This window comes from Meles meles, chromosome Y (assembly GCF_922984935.1).
Source record: "Meles meles chromosome Y, mMelMel3.1 paternal haplotype, whole genome shotgun sequence".
Lineage (NCBI taxonomy): Eukaryota > Metazoa > Chordata > Mammalia > Carnivora > Mustelidae > Meles > Meles meles.
In genome coordinates this window covers 1,224,364-1,243,252 of record NC_060088.1, presented here as the reverse complement: position 1 = coordinate 1,243,252, position 18,889 = coordinate 1,224,364, and the positions used below count along the sequence as shown (strand labels likewise).

The 18,889-nt window shown below is 47.6% G+C and overlaps 1 protein-coding gene across 1 annotated transcript in view; it reads left to right on the top strand.

Annotated features, from left to right (window-relative positions):
• The window catches only part of LOC123935871 (dehydrogenase/reductase SDR family member on chromosome X-like), a 116,250-nt gene that overhangs the window by 33,234 nt on the left and 64,127 nt on the right, over window positions 1-18,889 (top strand). The gene's annotated exons all lie outside the window — the stretch shown is intronic.

The window sequence follows — 18,889 nt, the reverse complement described above, 5'->3', positions numbered from 1 at the left end:
GCATTGCTCTGTGGAGGCATCTTCTAATGAAAGCGTTCGAATGCACCGGTCGATTGCTTATCTTGGGACAGCGGGACCTTATTTCCATTCCATGTCCATCTCCAGGGCTGGGGACGTCAGTAGCACGTCTTCATGCCGAAACTGTCCGATGCGTCTACTGGTTGCCGGTTCTGAGCTGCAGATAATTCCATCATGGATGTGTCTGTCTCCGCTTTGCTCTCTAGCAAATCCTGTAGTGCTTGCTCTCTCTACTTGTCTAACCCGAGCAGTGGACACCTATCTGTAACCTCTATCCTGGTTGCAAACGCTGCGGAGTGCTTTCTGAGCCCTGCTCGTGGGCCTCATGTTTAAGAAAAGGAGATGCACATCAACCATCTTGGACTGGATCCAACCAAGATGGCACTGTGGGCATATCCCAGACACAGGCTTCTCCCGTCTGAGCTTATGGTGGTTCTCCTCTTCCTCCTCCTCCCTCTTCTTCCTCCATTTCTTCTCCTCCTTCTCCTTCTCCTTTTTCTCCTCCTCCTCCTTCTCTTTCTTCTTTTCTTCCTCCATTTCTTTTCTTCCTCCTTCCTCTTCCTTTGTTTCTTCTCTTCCTCTTTCTTCCTCTTCCTCCATATCTTCTCTTCCTCCTCCTCCTTCTTTTTAAGGTTTTATTTGTTTATTTGAGAGAGAGAGAGAGAGAGAGAGAGAGAATGAGCAGGGAGGGGAGTAGAGAGAGAGGGAGAATGAGACTCTACACTGAGCATGGGGCCTGACTTAGGGCTTGATCCCATGAGCCTAAGATCATGACCTGAGCCAAAACCAAGAGTCTGTAGCTCAACTGACTGAGCCACCCAGGCTCACCAGTGATGATTCTTTTAATAAGGCAGGGGAGAGAAGGAAAGCCGTGGAAGGCAAGTCTAGTGAACATCTGTCTTGTGGTACCCTTATTCCCCACCTAGCTTGTCCAAGGCAGCTTTGAAAGTTGGCATTTCACTCTGTGCACACAGCTGGGGGACATTCCGGTTGCCCCTGACCTTTGTGGCACAATCCCTTTGATCCTGGGACAGAACATGGAGGGGAGCTTCCCTGTAGCCCAGCGCTGGTCTGGCTCTTTGGGAAACACCAGGCCGCTGTTGCAGATGGGAGCCAATGCCTTCTGCCACCTGCCCTGCACAGAAATGATCATGACAGATGGTCCTCGTCCCCGTCCCCATTTACCGTGGCTCATGGAGGTGGCGTTCTCCAACACAGTTGTGTTTTAGTCCTGCAGCATCGTGGGGAGCAGGTTACAAATGCCAATTCCCAGCCCCACGAGGAGCCAGAGCATTTGAGAATGGGACCTGGGCATTTGCATTTCCCTCCGGTTGACATCTCACGGCCCCGTTACAAATGCACCGGCCCTTGATTTCCAGACCCAACGAGGAGTCTCATGGGAAACCGCCAAATCATATGTTCTTTGTGACTTTCGAAAAATGCCGAATGAATTTTTTAAAAAAAGGATAGTTTAAAGAACAGTTTGCCAAAATTTGCTTGGGTTACAACCCAAGCAAGGAAGGAGCAAAAGTTCATTCATAAAGTTTAAGAGTTCTGCACGTTCTAACAAAGCTGTAAGCAATAACCCTGGTTTGTCAGAGGAAAGAATGTTCTAGAAGCAATTCCTAAATGAGAAATGGCTACTGCTGCCGTCTGTGTGTTGAGTTTCAGGTGTGGGTGTGCAAAGCCTGTATGTTCAAGGGACAGCTCTTTGTCCGCTCCTCTGTGCTGAGCTGTGGGGGAGGCCGCCGAGGGTCTTAGGGTCTGCGAGGCAATGAAGACAATGATTCCTAATCATGCAGGACAGTGTGCTCTCTTCTGGGAGCAGGCATGCCCCCCGCGTCAGAGCTGACGTGCCCTCTGTTGGCGGCTTCTGTTTCTTCTTTCCTCCCAAATGCCACCAGGTAGACCTGGCATTAGCATCTGGGAGATGCAGGTCCTTGAGTGGCTAACCCTACAGGGGCACATTTGCAGTTCCAGGAACCTCAGCCAATCTCGATGTGCGCTGCACCCTCTCATTGCCTCCGGCTGCTGGGCACGTCCATTTATGAAAAGGGCAGACCCTTTGTGTGTACAAGGAGCATGGCTGTGCGTCCTTGGTGGGGGCGGCTGGTCCTGCTTTGTTCTTTCTGCTTCTTAGAACAGAACCAGCAAAAGTCCTGAGGGGGGTCATTGGGTCTTGGGTGTAGCGTGGCCTGGAAGTGGTTGTGTGGGGTCAATGAAGCATCTGGACCCAAGCCGGGTGAGCCCTGAGGTGTGCAGCATGGGTCCTCCAAATGGGGACCCCGTTCAAGGTCATTGCCTCTGTCCATTATGACCGAATGGGTTGATAGGGTGAGCAGGGGGAAAGAGGTCTGAGTCAGATACACACACACACACACACACACACAGGCTTTGACGTGAATTTTGGGTGCATTGAATTAAAGAAGAAAGTAGCACTGTATTAAGTTTAGATCAGAAGCTAAGCCTTTGGAGGTATTGGTCAGTAGAGGGCCCCCTCCCAGCACGTCAGGTGCAGGATTCTGGGGCTTCGCTGGGTGGGAGTGGTAGGGTGGTGGTCCAGGAACAGACGTTTGCTTTGGCTGAATGAGGATCCAGGCTCAGGGTACCCCCCAGAGACACCGTCCAGACTACCAGGGGCCACTCCCTGTGCGTGGGACTGTAGGTCGCCTTCCTCTCGCCACCTCTCCCTGCAGTCATGTCCAGCTCAGGATGCCCTGCAGAGCTGAGCTCAGAGGGAGACGCTTCTCTCCAGACCAGCGTGGACCCATTGGAGACCCTCCAAAGTTCTCGCCCACGCACCACCGCCAGTAACGCAACTTGGGTTGAGGCCCACGGGAGCCACACTTACTCATGGATTATGGCTCTTCTGTGATTTCTGCGTTGGGTAATTGTGTCTCTGTGGATTCTTTAGATTTTTTTTTTCTTTTTTTGAGCAAGCAAGCACACATCCTAACACTAGTGTAGGTTCCTGTGAAGAACACAATGACTTCTCAATGCCTACAGGCTCTCCAGCCTACTTCCTCCTCTTCTCTGGACTTAATGTTAAGTCAAAAACAAACGAAAAAAAAAAAAACTTAACTTCTTAATTGAATGCTTCATCCTCCTTAATTTCTGGTAAGTAAAAAAGAAAAAAACAAACAAAAACCCAAACTAACTTCTTAATTGAATGCGTCATCCTCCTTACTTTCTGCCTTTGAGGTCATGGTCAGTTGAGATCCTGCTTTGGGTTGGGCTAGGAGGATGCCCACATACCAACCTTCGACTATTTGAGCTCTTGGAAGGATAAATTTATGAGTGTTTTCAGGAACCAATGCGATATGGTTCATTTCTCCACTGAGAGATTTTCCCAGGGACAAGAGTTTGAATACCTTATCATCGTATCAGTGGTGCCAAAATCTTTATTGCTCTTGAGTCATAACTGCTGAAGAAAGCTGTCTTGTTTGGAGCAGATACTCTTCCTTCTAGGACCAAAATAAGTAGATAAGTAAACGAAATAGAAAACAAAAATATGAGACCCAACACCACCACAAAAACAAACAGCAGAAAGACATAACAGCGTCCTAGCAAACCCAAATGGAAATAGAGAATTTAAATAATATTAAAAGGATTTAGAGAAGGTAATTCTGTTTTTGCTATTTGCCATAGACTCACATAAAGCCGTGGCATTAATTCCGTAATCCTAAACCTTCAGCATGATCCTACTGAGAATACGGAGTCTGGGATCTTCTCTAAAAGGCTTTGCTTTGTGTTCTTCAAAAGTGGGTTCTTGACCACTCTCTGTCTTTCCTAACATTGTCCCGCCAATAGTAACTTGCTCCGTCTTTACTGGGAAGAAGGGCTCGCTATTTGATTCATGGGCTTTTTGTTCAGGTCTCACGTCCAGTGTGCTTTCATTGAAAGAGAACTTTTCCCGTGCCGGGAAAAGTCAGTTGTGTGCACTTACCAGCGGGATGGTTTCCCCTTAGAAATACGTCTTTGCACTATAATGTTTGGATTATCCAACGGACTACAGAGTACTTTAATTAGCCATGGAAGCAAGAAATACTATGACGTCAATTTGGTGTTCATTATGCAAATAGTTATTAGCGTCTCTGGCTCACAATCTACTGGTCTTTGTCATCTGAGAGAGATTCGTATCTTGAATGTAGTCCTACCTTGCCATGAGTACACACCTACCATTTTTCTTTTACTCCTAGAGTCTCTGATTTTGCAGATTGATCCTCCTGGAGTTTGGCCCATTTGGAAAAACTTGAGTGAGTGTTGATGGCATAGATTTCTTGGTTCCTTCCACCATGTTTGTTTTTCCTTTATGACATAGAGTTCTCAGCACCCACTACCTATGGTGAAGAGCTTGACGGGAATTTGTTGGCCAACAGTCAACGGTATCCGTAAAGAAGTTCGAACAATATTCTACATGAATATTTAGGTCCAGCATATATTCAAGACTACTTATCTCTTCCTTAGTTAACATAAAATGGCCTTTATTTACATGAATTTTTTCAAACTAGAGTCCCATTTTTTTTTTTAACCTTTCAATTTTAATTTAGTGTCCCAAGTTAGGCAATAAACAGCCACATTCGCTAGCTAGATGACAGCCAGGCAGACAGACAGACAGCTGGTTTCCTGGGGGGGGTAATTAGAAGTTTTAGAAGGTCACCGTGTCTTCTCTGAAAGCATGAAAGGAGATGCTGAGCACTTTGTGAAAATTTAATCGGCTATTATAGCTCTCACCTTGTTCCTTACATTAAAAGGCTCTTCATTTCTCAGGCTTGCAACGATTAATTTTAACCTTTCGAAACACTAGCAAGGTGAATTTTATGAGAGAGGGCGATTGTCTGCCTGGTTTCCTTAGCTCCTCTATAAATACCTAGAGGATTAAAAAAAAAAAATCCCACAAGGAAGAATTTTCCTATTTTTGGAACACTCTGTTTATTTTTAAGTGAAACCAGATGTTGATATCTTAGAGCCAAGGATGCTCATCGCCTGGGGGGTGGGTGGGGGGGGCTGTCACCTGGGCTGGACAGGTGCGTGGGAGGGGCAGGTGTGCAGACACAGGGAAGGTCTTTTTCTTCCACACTCAGTGCCCAGATCTGTCAGACTCGCTCTGCTGAATACCCTGGATGAAACCCACCTCCTTGGGCTGAGGTGCCGTTGACTGTCTCTCTCTGTCCCTTCCTCCCTGCCCTCGTCCTCCTCCAACACTTTCCAACCTGCATGCCCTGCTTTCAACATTTCCTCCTCCTGGACTCCCTTCTCCCCACCTTCACTTGTCAACCTGCTACCTCTGTTTCCTACCAGATACCTCTTCATGACATCTCCCAGGGATCCTGGATGCAATCCAGCCCCGGTCTTCCATGTCTGTTTAGCTTTCCAGTACACTTCTGCCACACGTCCAGCATCCTGCATCCCCCCGTGGCCTACAGGCTCTGCAAGAATGCACCCCATCCACGCCATGCCAGGCACCTAGAAGCCCCTCAAGGGATCACATCTTGATGGCTCCTGGTGGCCAAACCTTGGAGACCTCACCTTGAGATTCAGCTTTGTCCCAATGCTGCCACCCCTGATAGTTTATATGTCCCCAGAGATCCTGTCCAGCCACAACGTCATTTGACAGCTACTCTTGAGAGCCCTGACTGGCCGATAAGCATGCAACTCAAGGTCAGCAGAAAGGACTTTGCATTGACCTGTGAGCCTAGGAGAACCAGGTATACCATGTGGGATGAGCAGGTGCCGTGATGGAAATGCCGGAGCAGCAGATCTCTTTCTTTGCAGACAGTTGACTTTTGGAGGAGTCGGTCATTCTGCGTTCTAGTGCTGCTCAGGCTCTGACTGAGGGGGCCCTGAAGTCCTGGGCATGGTGGGTGGGGAAGGAGAGACCCTGAACCAAGAAGGTTGGATCAAGTCAGGGGAGGGGGCATCTTGCCCAGTGGCTCAGGGGGTGCACACAGCTCATTCATGAGCCTAGAAATGGGGATCAGAGGGAAGTCTGTGTCTGGCCTCGTCCCAGAGAAACAGATGGGGCATTGTGAGTCCTGTCTAAGGGAGGTGGGATGAGGATTCTTTGTGGGAAAATGTTCCTTGGAACACAAAAGGGGTAGGGTGTTTCTCTGCCTCACCGTCTTCCAGGAGCACAGGTGTTATGGAATGTCCGGGTCTCCCCAAAATCCGTGCAAGGAAGCCTTGAATCCCATTGGGGTGGTGTCAGCAGGTGGAGCTTTTGGAAGGTCCTTAGGGCTACATGAGACCATGAAGGTTGTTGACCCCCTGAACCCATGATGGGATTATTGTCCTCATGAGAAGAAGGAGGAATTGGAGCTCTTTCCCCATCAAGTGAGGATCCAACGAGAAGATGCCATCCATGAACCAGGAAGCAAGTCGTCACCTGACATGACACCTGCAGGTGGCTTGACCTTGGACGCCCAACCTCCAGAACCATGAGAAATGATCTGTTATTTAAGCCACACATTTGGGGCTCCCCTGTTACAGCCGCCCAGACAAAGACAGCTGATCTCTGGAGTCCCTTATGGGGTCAGGAGATTGTGCTCCCAAGGGCAACGTGTAAGAAGTATATTTGGCCCTTGGGGAAAGCCAAGAGAAACCAGCTGTCTTAGATCTACTTCGTCCTAGTCATGGTGACCCCTGCAGCCTTGGGACCACAGAGAGCCAGTTCCACGCTGGCCTTCCTGAATGTCCAATGGGACAGAATGCCGTTGCCCCACTCATCACATCACTTTGGCAGAGGGATCCACCCGTCCTCAGACTCTCCAGTGGGGATTTGCCAAGTACCGCCCACTTGCAGGCTCTGTGGGAAGCAAGGAGGTCAAACGGGAGGAATCGTCTTCCCAGGAAGACGTGGTTGGTTTATTAACGGCCGACTTCACACCGATAAACGCGTTGGGAAGTAGAGAGTTTCCCCGAGCTCAAAGGGAGCAGTGGGCCTGCCTCTGCGGAGGGAAACTGGATGTGGTGAAAAGTGGGGAGACTCTCACGCGGTTTCACTTACCAGAGAAGGCAACGTGCCTTTCGGAATATTCTTTTTTTTTTTTTTTTTTTAACTACTTTTTTTTTTTTTTAAGATTTTATTTATTTATTTGACAGAGAGAAAGATCACAAGTAGGCAGAGAGGCAGGCAGAGAGAGAGAGAGGAAGGGAAGCAGGATACCTGCTGAGCAGAGATCCCGATGCGGGGCTCGATCCCAGGACCCTGAGACCATGACCTGAGCTGAAGGCAGAGGCTTTAACCCACTGAGCCACCCAGGTGCCCCCTTTCGGAATATTCTTAAAGAGCAAGTGCATGTAAGCGTTAGATCAAAACCCGTTATCTTCTTCGTTTGGTAGCAATGATTTGAGTTTCAGTGTGCCGTTGAATTTTCTGTTATATTTCATGCACGTGAACGATGGACGGGCGAAATGTAGTGAGCACACGTGTACCCGCTGCGTGGTTTCCCCCAGTCTGCACATCTTGCTGCAGGAGTTTCAGGTTATGTGTGCGTGTGAAATAAGATGTTTCAGGTGCCACTTTTCTCCTGTATACCCCTCCCCCGTTGTCCCGTTATTGCACAGAAAAATGATTCTACAGCTTAGGTCAATATTGTTCTGCACCGTTTGGCAATGCTTCCTCTGTACGTTGAGAGCATAGAAGGGAAAGATGCATCTCTCCTCTTCTTATTTGCACTTCTCCAGTGATGCTTCCATTTAAAATTAATTATCTGAGGAAATAGCATTTCTCTGACCATCTGCTGAAGAATGCTGTTCTGGGAAAGCCGGGATCGTGGTGTTAGCAATTTCTGGTGCTCGCCGAGCCGGCGAGCTGTGCCATTCGCTGATGGGGCGCCTTGGTCCGAGGCCCCGGCGGCATCTGGGCATTTGCAGAGTGGCCATTTTCAGACCAGAAATGGGTCATGGGTGTCTCCTGCAAACCTCCCAGTCAGCTCTCTGGGGACCAGGTGCAGCCCTGCAATCACCTTCACTTTGCAAAATCATGCACAGGATGGAGGTTGTTGCAAATAAAATTGATCCAGCATGCGGGCAGAGAGAGCCCCGTGATCTCTTGATTAAGTCCTGCGTGCGGGTCATATGCTGATAATCTCTTTATGGGTTATTGAAATGCAACTGAAAGGAATTGTCCATACCAGTCTTTTGGAATGCATACTATCTTCTCTGTAGTCCACCTGCTTTCCACTCAAGCCCGACCACCTGGAGTAGTTGAGTCTCCATGACTTCCTAAGCCCCCAGCGGGTGAGGGACCACACATTTTGGATTTCTCCATCTCAAACCAATTTGGGGGATCTCCTGGGTCCATCCATCATCAGCACTTGGTGGCTCTGAGGGTTCTCTGAAGGATAGAAGACCAGAGGTTGCATACTTTGGATTTGTTATGGGGACAAGCTCTCAAGACAAACCCTTTGAACATACAGGAAAGGAAAGAAAAATCACGGAAAGGTGGCATGTGACACAAACAGAAATACTTCCCATATGGAAAGCGTGTCATCTCATGAGTGATCTGCTACCTCTTCTGTTTCTCTTGAGTGTAATTGAGCCAACAATCCATTGCAAAGGTGAAATAGACCAATGGGTTTGAATCCAACAGAAATTGTATTGATGATGATTCCAGATTCCACAGTGCAGCGGGGTCGTCCTACAGAAACCACTTGGTGGGTCTGGGGATGGTGTCCAAGATGGTCCATGATTATCTGAAGAAGCAATGGAGATGGTTCTTCACAGCTACATGTTCGTCTCCAGCTACGATCTCCTTCAACACAAACAACCTATTGCAACACACAGAACTCAGACGGGATAGGAGAATCCAGCTGTCTTATCTTAAGCCCCACATTTGCAAAAATGTAAGACATTCTGAACATCCCAGTCTACGCCCAGAAGAGAGAGGTCACGTCTTCCATGTGTGGCCGCCAAGGAGACGTCTGGCTTCTGCTGTTCACTTCTGCGACCCGTCTCTTGCCACCGTGAAACAAGACTAGCCTCAGCCACATATGTGGTTGGAAAAGGAGGAGTGTTTTCACAGCTTTTTTTTTCTTTCAGGTAATTGTGGGTAATCTCTGATACCTCTCTAAACCCAACAGGGGGTGGTTTCATAAAGGCAAGCTGCCACCTGGAATCTGGATTCTTTAGCAATGGCAGCGACAAGGATGTGTCCGTGACGTGCAGCCGGGGGACCGGCTGTGGTTTGTGATCACAGGGGTGGGTCGTAGTGAAGGAGGAAGTTCTAAGAGCCCCTCAGGTGGCTGAGGGGATGGCATTTTCAGGACTGGCCCCACAGATGTTCTGAATCTTCTCTACATACCTCCGTGGTGTGCAGGTGAGCTGCCGGCCCTGGAGTCTCTGTTCTCCTGGAGCTCCTAGCCGACATGACAGACCTGGGGTTCCGTCCCCATGACCCCTGTGCTCAGGCTATGCAGGAGGGATGCACCTGTGCCCGGGACATGGGCTCAGTGCCTCCATCCCAGGCAGACCTATCCCAGCCTGGACCCTGTATTTGTACAACTGAGTTCCCACAGGAGAGATGTGTGTGCAGGGGACGTGAGCTGAGTGCCTCCATACCAGGCAGACATGTCCTAGCCCAAACCCTATATCTCCATGCGGAGCCCCCACACGTCCACAACAGCCCCTGACTGCCCTGTGTGTCCGAGGGCGTTTCTGTGGTGTGGATGTGATGTGTGCAGTGTACCAAGCACACACAGTGGGGAGCCTAGTGCACTATGGGTGCCCTCCAAATGCTCGCCATTAGCATGACACAACGCTGAAGTTGCTTCTTGGGCCGCCATATGCAAACACATTTAGTTCCTTTGTTTTGGCTCCTTGGGTGTGGCTTTTCCCACAGAAGAGAACTGGCATTCTTTACTTTTTTTTTTTTTTTTTTTTTTTGGCCAGTGTCTTACATTTTTGTAAACGTGTGGCTTAACTGAAGACAGCCAGCTTCTCGGATGGATGTCTGCATTCCGCGTGTTGCAATATGTTTCTGTTGAAGAGGATCCAGCCTCACGCAGACGTGTAGCTGGAAAACGAAGGAGTGATTTGATGGCGTCTTTAGATAATTGTGGATTATCTTTGACACCATCCGCAGACCCACCGCCTCCTCGTTTTATGATGGCCAAAGCGGCAAGCATCGATTCCAGAGGCATCATCCATGAAATTTTGTTTACTCTGCTCAGTTAAAATCGGTCGGTCTACTGATCATCTGGAATGGATCGTCTGCCCATCGGTCCTTTGGAAAACATCAGTCCAGTGACTCACGGAAGGGCCTTTCAACAGGGACACATTTCATTATATGTCATAAAAAAAATATATACATACGTTTGTTAATGTAATCCCCAACCTTATCAGAGAAGTCTCGATATTTGGAAACTCTTGAGCTCCTGGAACCAGATACAAAGTTTTCCAGAATCCTGAACTTCTCTTGAAAGCTCACGTATTGTCACCGGCAGTAAATCCTGTCATTTGTTTTCCTTGACAAGCTCGCTGTGTTTGTTTTCAGGAAAATGTCTGCCAGATACCCAGCTCGCCATAACCATAGTTTGTCTATCAGTTGCTGTTCCAAGCAACACTGGGGTTTCCTGAGGAAGAGCAGCCAGCTTTAGCTTCCAACGGAAATAGCCTGCCAGCCTCCGTGTGTCACCGCACGGTCGATGAGCTTTCTGTATGCTTTCCATTTTTGTCCTGTCGGAGGACATTGCGCATATAGACAGTGGACCCTTGAACAACACGGAGGGGCTCGTACTATCACAGTGAAAATAGTCCAGACCGCATGGACCTCTCGCCGTCTCCCACCTGAGGTTGCGAGGCCACACTTGGAGAAACCACGGTTCTGATGAACAGTGTGTTTTGGTTCAAGATGGCGGATAGTCATCATGGCGGACAAGCCTCAGAACCACCGTCCACTCATGGTCACTACAAAGACATGCTCCCTGGGAGGACGTGATCCTGGGGACTGACTCTGGCCATCACCTTGTCTTTGGGTTCCATGAGCATTGGCCTTCCTCTTGGATTTTAGCTTTGTTGCACCGTGGAGAAGTACCCAACGTTGGCTTTAGCAACACGATGCCTCCTTCTTGAGTCTGATCTTGTCATTGTTTAATTTTTTCCACCACCAGGCACTGGATGCTTCCAAGGATTACATTTTGTTTTAGGGACTTTTCTTCAGGGACCTTCACCTGTAGCACCAAAGCATTTTTACCTTACTTTCCTGAGCTGTGCAGTGTATGTCCCCAGGCCTGCCTGGGAGTTTCATCTGCACCATCGTCTTAGGGCTGGACTTTGGGCTACATAGTGGAAAGACCCCGTTGGCCCCCCATCTTCCCTGATGTCTTGGCCGTAGACAGTCTGCCCAGTTTGGGCACTTGCTTGCACTGGGTCGTTCCTATGATGTATCTTGTCTTGCTGGTCTGTGATCGCGTGTCCATCCCCCCACCCCTGCACCATTGCGAGAGTATGTCATTGAGCTGGGGAATGCTGATTCACCATCACATCCAGGATGAGCTTACTGCTCTTGGGCCATATGCCTGCAAGTTCCACTCATGTCTGTTCTTTCCTTCCCCCTGGGAAGCAAACTCGTCATTCTTATGTCCCCACATGTGTATACTTTGTTCCACTCCATCCGTTAGCTGCACCTGATACACAGCTTCTCAAATTTTGGTTGGTTGGCTGTCTAATTCTTCCAAAAAAAAAAAAAAACCCAAGTACCTTATCCTAAATACCATGTGATAATCGGGACCGAGTCTCAGAGGAACAGGGACTTAACTTGCAAGTTTAAGGCACCTATGAGAGACCCATCACCTTCTTTGAAATGTCCCCAGGCAACTGGGGGCTCCAGAGGGACTTTCTGGCTCCCAACCCCCCCAGCCATCCCTCTGTCTGTGCTCAGCCACCCATCCACTGGGTCACTGTTTGCTGGAGCTTTTGCAAAATCATGGTCTGCACTTGCACAGCATAAGAGAAATCACTGACTTGAGTATTTCAGAATTAGGACTGACAGGTGTCACTCAGAACTAACGTCCCCGATGAGGACCTGGATCCAGACGGCACATCAAGCATCAGGCATTTTTCCAGAAGCTGGGCTGTGTTCTTGGACTCAGAATGCGTGCACAAAACCAGTGTAGAGTCTCCACGCCCTGTACAATGTCCTGAAGCTCAGAGCCATCCCAGGTTCAGAGGCTGATGTGCTGGCACTTCCCAATGAGAAGGGCTCGATCCAAGACGACTGTGGTTTTGTGGTATCATCATGCACCGTTCACTGCAGAGCTGCCAGGGTGCCCTGGGCTGACTGTTGCGGAATTTCTCGAGTCGGAATGAGTCATGGCACTCGGTCAACCCTTTCAAGGATGTTGCCTGTGGAAAGGTCACTGGGGTGGCCAACAGATCCAGCCTGTGTATCACCACCAGATGTGAACAAACCAAGAAGAGGAGTGACTTGAAGCTGTCTGCCCCTCAGAAGATTGCTCCCTCTGACTTTTTTTTTAAGTCCAAGGACACGAGATTAAGGATAAGCCAGAGCCTCGGCCATGGAATGATGACCACGAGACTTGGCTGTTAGAGGTGCCCCCTGAAGTCCCCTTTGCACACAGTTATGTAGGTAGTATGGATTATATGGGTAGACCTTTGTACAGAAGCAAAAATGACTCACCTGTTTTTCATGGTTCTGGTTTCTGTACAACAGGGCTTTTGCGGAAACCAGTGTTGATGAAGTTCTACGTACTGAGAACTACATTAACTGAACTTGGCACCTGAATTGCAAACTGTAGAGGTAGAGAAGGAGAAGGAGAAGGAGGAAGGAAGAAGGAAGAAAATGAGAAGGAAGAAGGAAGGAGAAGGAGAAGAAAGAAGGAAGAAGTAGGAGAAGAAGAAGAAGAGCAGGAGGAGGAGGAGAAGGAGGAGAAAAGAAAGGAAGGGAGGAAGGAAGGAATGAGGAAGAAAGGAAGAAAGAAAAAGAGAAGAAGCAACTCACACATACCTCAGCGGGGTGCCATATGATCTTGGTACTTGAGAACCATGCACACTTTTTGCATGACCGCGTCATGGCTGCTCATCTTGGTGATGGGGGAAGGTTGGCCTTACCCAGCTCCTTCCCCCAGAGAGCCCATGCCTCAGCTCTAGTTACAAGTCTTTCAGCCGAACTGTGCACTTAGACGGTTGGTCACTCTGGTTGGTGAGTCCGGGGTGCTGTCTGTGGTCTTGGAACAGACAGGTCTTGAAAGCAAGCCTCCACGTGGGCTGTGTCCAGCCACACACATGTGGGATTCTATTTACCCAGATTCTCTGTGTCCCCGCCAAGAAGAACTGAGGAATCGGGAGAAATATAGAAACTATGATGTGTTTCCTACTGTCACACTGATGACAGGGGACATCTGTCCCCTGACTGTTATCTCTTCCAGCCCTGATGCTGTAATAAGGATTTAGGGAGTGTCCCCTCTTTTTCTAGAATACTCTTGCAACAGAAATCTAAGAACACCAGCAGGGTTGACAGTACCTTGCAGAAAAGTCCCGAGCCATTGGGAAAAATAAGAAAGGCAAAGTTCCCCGTAGAACGTGGTGATTCTGGATGTCTTCATAACTCCTGGGGTTTAATATAAAGAAGAGATCAGGGTGCCTGGGTGCTCAGTTGTTAAGCGTCTGTCTTCGGCTCAGGTCATGATCCCAGGGTCCTGGGATGGAGCCCCACATGGGGCTCCCTGCTCAGAGGAAAGCCTGCTTCTCCCTCTCCCACTCTTTCTGCTTTTGTTTCCTCTCTTGCTGTGTCTCCCTCAGTCAAATAAATAAATAAAATCTTAAAAAAAAAAAAGAAGAAGAGATTAAAGGGAAAGTGATAAGGAGGGTTTACACTGTGTCATTCTGGACAGGTTCCCGCTGTGCCTCAAGCAGAATGTACTTATGCCAAAGAGTATTGTGGTAAACAGAGTGAAAATCCTGTGTCCATGTGGTTTGGGGCACACGTGGTGGGAAAGAGGGATGCCGGGGTCCCCAAGCTGGAGGGCTGCAAACTCAATGCGCTTGTCAAGGCTGCTGGTCCGTCTGCAAGTTAAACAGATGCATGAATGTATCAAGGTAGGAGTTTAACAAAAATGTTGGTTGAGGGACCCTATGAGAAGCATCTCCCGTCTTTGGCATCTGCACAGGACAGCCGAAAACAGGTGTTCAGACAAAGACACGCACACACACTTTTGTGGCAACGCAATGCAAAATAGTGAAAGCGCAGAAGCCCAAGAGCCCATCAGCAGAGCAATGGGTCCGTCCACACATGACGGTATTCTACCCAGACAGAAAAAGGCACAAAGAGCCCATGCTCACTACACTGTGCGCAAACCTTAAAAATGTACCGGCTTCCATATGGATTCAGTGCTCAGGGTCACCTCATTGTTAAAATTTAACAGTGCTTAGAAATGACTCTTTGTGAAAACAGTTCCATAAAGTTCAGTTATTTTTTATATGTTCGCCATCACCACTGTCTGACTTCAGAATATATTCACGGCCCCCTCAAAAACCCCATGCCCATTTGCAGTCAGTGTCCCATGAACTCACTCGATCCCTAGCGCCTGGAGAGACCGCTAATCTGCCTCTGTTAATTTTGCCTGTTCTGGACATTTCATATCAATGCAATTATAAGTTTATTGCCTGTTGGGACTGGCTTTCCTCACTTAACATAATTTTCCAGATTCATCCCCATTGTAGCCTGTCGTGCTCTCTTCCTTTTCATGGCTGTATAATATTCCAGTGCATGGATGGATCATGTTTGTTCGTCCAGTCATCCATGGATAGGCATTTCCGCTCTTTCTACTTTAGATAACTTCGTTAAAAATGGTAAGCTAAAACACGCACAAAAACAGCCAGATTTTGAGAACTTTCTACATACTGGTGACTTACAACATGAGAAGTTTCACGCCACAGTGACTCTTGGAGGCAGACACTTTTATTACACTTAGGTCATAGATGAGGAATGGAGATATTGATAAGGCAGGGAGTTCACAAGGCCCTGGGTGGTGAGTGCTGGGCTGAGATTAGAACTAGGCACCTGCGGGCTCCCCAGTAAGACATCCCCACTCCTCTGCAAGCAGGAGGCACCATATCTATGAACTGCTTCATAACACACTGATACTATTGTCATCGTGACATCAAGAATGGAGCTTGGTTCCAATAGACTAGACCAAGTGTGGACAGGCAGTTCAGATGGTAGAATGTTCCAGAAGGGGGAACATAGTCCCAACTGGCTATGCCATGAAGGGACACACAGTTCAGGTGGTGGAATGTTCCAGAAGGGATGAACCTTGGTTCCAACTGGCCAGACCATGGGTCTCAATAGGCCGTGAAGGGACAGGCAGTTGAGATGGTAGAAAGTTCTAGAATGAAGGATGAGGATGAGGTACTTAATGATCCTTCATGGAGGATCAGGGATTAGGGCATGTTAGTGGGATTCTGTGAGAGGGAGCACACATAGAGTTGCGTGCATCATGGTGGGTGTTGGTCACTCAGCGGAGAAGCTTCCAGAAGGACATGAACAAGACCTGTTTTCAGTAGGATGTGTCGGGGGCAACACATGTTGGGTGGAAGAGGGTTTCCTGAAACCTCTCCTGTCACTTCTTTTGCCTTCCTACTTCCTTGGTTGCTTCCTGGAAGGAACAAATGTTCCAGAATCCTGGACACCCTCACACTTTCATTTCAGGACATGTCCTCCTGACTCCTGACACGTACAATCTGCTCTGAGTTGTGGTGATGAGGGCCCGATCTGAGCCTCGCTTTTCCACTCACTCATGTAGGAACTGGGGCCAAGTCACATGCCTCAGTTTCCCCATCTGTGAACCCACAGGGTGACTTTGAAGATCATAGGGGAACATTGACCTGAAGTTTCTATTGCTTTCAAAGTGCCTTTTACAGACTACTATCCTCATGATCAAAGTGTATTTCAGATGTTTACTGACAGAGGAATATTCTGGAAGGTTAACACATTTCTATAGCTGACTGAAAGCTTGATCCAAAGATACAGCAATTCATCGTTTGCTTTGTAAAACATATTTCTGGATTCTGTAGTATCCACAGAACATGTTTGGAAAATAGGAATATTTTATTCATGTTAGTATTTGTAAACCAATGTCTCTCGACATCAGCACTACTGACATTTGGGGCTACAGAGCTCTCTAATGCGGGGTATCCTGAGCACTGTAGGGTGTTGAGCAGTGTCTCTGGTCTCCACCACCACAAGCCAGGAGCCCGTCCTCCCTCCAAGACATGATAGACAAAAAAAAAAAAATGTCTCCAGATTTTGACAGATGTCCTCAGGAGGGCAAAATTTCTCCCCCTTTAGAATGATATTAGGTAGATAGATAGATAGATAGATGATTGATAGATAGATAGATGATAGATTATAGATAGAGATGCACATATGGTAAATGGATGGTTGGATGGACAGACAGACGGATGGACGGATGGATGGAGATGATAGATAGATAGATACATACATAGATGATAGGAAGATAAAGATAGATGAATGGATAGATAGATGATAGAATGATATAAATAGATAGATGATAGATAACAGATGGACACATGGGTGGATGGACAGATGGATGGATGAGTAGAGATGCTAGATGCTAGATGGATGGATACATACAAAGATACATAGATGATTGATACATAGATGATAGATGTAGGGATGGATGGATAGAGATAGATGAGATAGATGTAGGAATAGACAGATGGATAGAGGTAGATAGATAATAGATAGATGATAGATAGATGATAGATAGATAGATATGCACATATGGTAGATGGATGGTTGGATGGACAGACAGACGGATGGACGGATGGATGGAGATGATAGATAGATAGATACATAGATGATAGGAAGATAAAGATAGATGAATGGATCGATAGATGATCGAATGATATAAATAGATAGATGATAGATAACAGATGGACACATGGATGGATGGACAGATGGACACATGGGTGGATGATTAGAGATGCTAGATGCTAGATGGATGGATACATACAAAGATACATAGATGATTGATACATAGATGATAGATGTAGGAATGGATGGATGTATGGATGGATGGATAGAGATAGATGATAGATAGATGTAGGAATAGATGGATGGATTGAGGTAGATAGATAATAGATAGATGATAGATAGATAGATATAGAGATATATAGATGGAAGGAAAGAATATAGTCAGAATCTCTATCCTAAATCAGTTTCTCATTGTTGGCTTTACTGACGTTTGGGGCTAGATAAGTCTGACACAGGATCTGTCCCGTACCTCGTAGGATACTGAGCATCGATCTGCCCCTGCATAATGGATGTCATTTAGTGCATTCTCCCTTCCCCAGCTGTGACAACCAAAAATGTCTCCAGACCTGCCACCTGTTCTTAGGGGAAAGGCGATAGCAGAATGGTCCCCATTTGAGAACCTCTGATACCGAGTCCAGTTCTTGGGAGCATGGCCACCATGGAACTGAGTGGCTTGGACTCAAGACTTGAATGCGTCCTGAGGCCCTGGGAAGGGGGCTCCAGTCCAGTGCCCTGGGGAAAATTTCTACCTGCAGGTATCATGTATGACAATTTATTTCTAGATAGAGGCGGGACCTCTCGATCCCACCGAGAACTTATGCTTCCCATCAAATCAGACACCACCCCCCGCCCCCGTGTCTTGGAACTTGGGCCAGTCACGTGGTGAGGACTTTTCATGCACAACCCCGTGTGCATTGGGAATATCCTCATATCTGGGGTCCTGATTGCATGAGTAAGGACATGAGTGGCTGAGCTTCCTCTCTGCCCTCCTCCAAATTCTGTGCAGATTTGTTCTTGTCCATAGAATGGGGATAAAAATAGCATGATATCAACAAGTGAGGGGAGAGACTCTGAGATCGGAGCACGTGTGGTTGGACGTTGTCTGTGTCATTGGTCCTGTGTCCTCCTATGTCCTAGAGGCAGAGCACGACACCAGTGTTACAGATGGATAGGTTCCTCCCTGGTAGCCTTCCATAGTTGCGTGGGCATGACAATCCATAAGAAGAAGATGAGCTGTACCATCCGTGCCCCCGAACCACAGCCCTGAAAGTGAGTGATCCCAAGGAAAGTCTATTAAACAGTATCCACACCAACAGCCGCAACGTTGACACCAGCCTGTCCACAGTGTCTTGGACGTTTTTCCTTCTGTAGATGCTTCCACCCACCCGCAGCCTTCCCTCCTTCAAACGTGGCGATGAAGTTTGAAATTTCTTCTGATGGTATTACAACATCAGAGTGTTGATTTTAAGCTACTTGCCAACGAAGTCAAGGATATACTTGCAAGATCTGTTGTCATGGTTCATGTAATCCCATCTTTTTTTTTTGGTAGGTGGTCCCAGTAAGCATCATTAACTGAAGTACATATTATGGTCCCGGCATTGCTCCTAGGGAAGAAAATTAAGCACTAATTGAAGGAAAAATTAGAAGCTTTGAATTCACAGAAATGCAGCCACCCTCTGTAATTAATTTTTGAAGGAAAGAAAATTAAATGCTTTGCCACCGGGTGAACATCTCCAGCATTTTTATTAGATTTTGCATTTTCTGGCTCTTCCGTCGAAAGTGCCTCTCATCAGCCTGTCAATCGAAAGTACTTATCCGGCTCGGCTTTGTTGTTCTGGAATCATGCTCCGTTCTTTTTAGGGATGGGATGGGAAGAAACCAGGAAGAGGGGTTGAGCTTGCTGTGCTCCCAGAGGGCACCTCATCTGGGGTAAATTGACTCAACGTCAGTTGCCCATTCACCCGTCTTGATAGTTGGGCATTTTATCATCCCTCATTAAAAATTCAATCTGTAACTCCATGAACATGGAAGCGACTGTAAATATCGCCATAAACCGCAGATTAGCATCTCTAT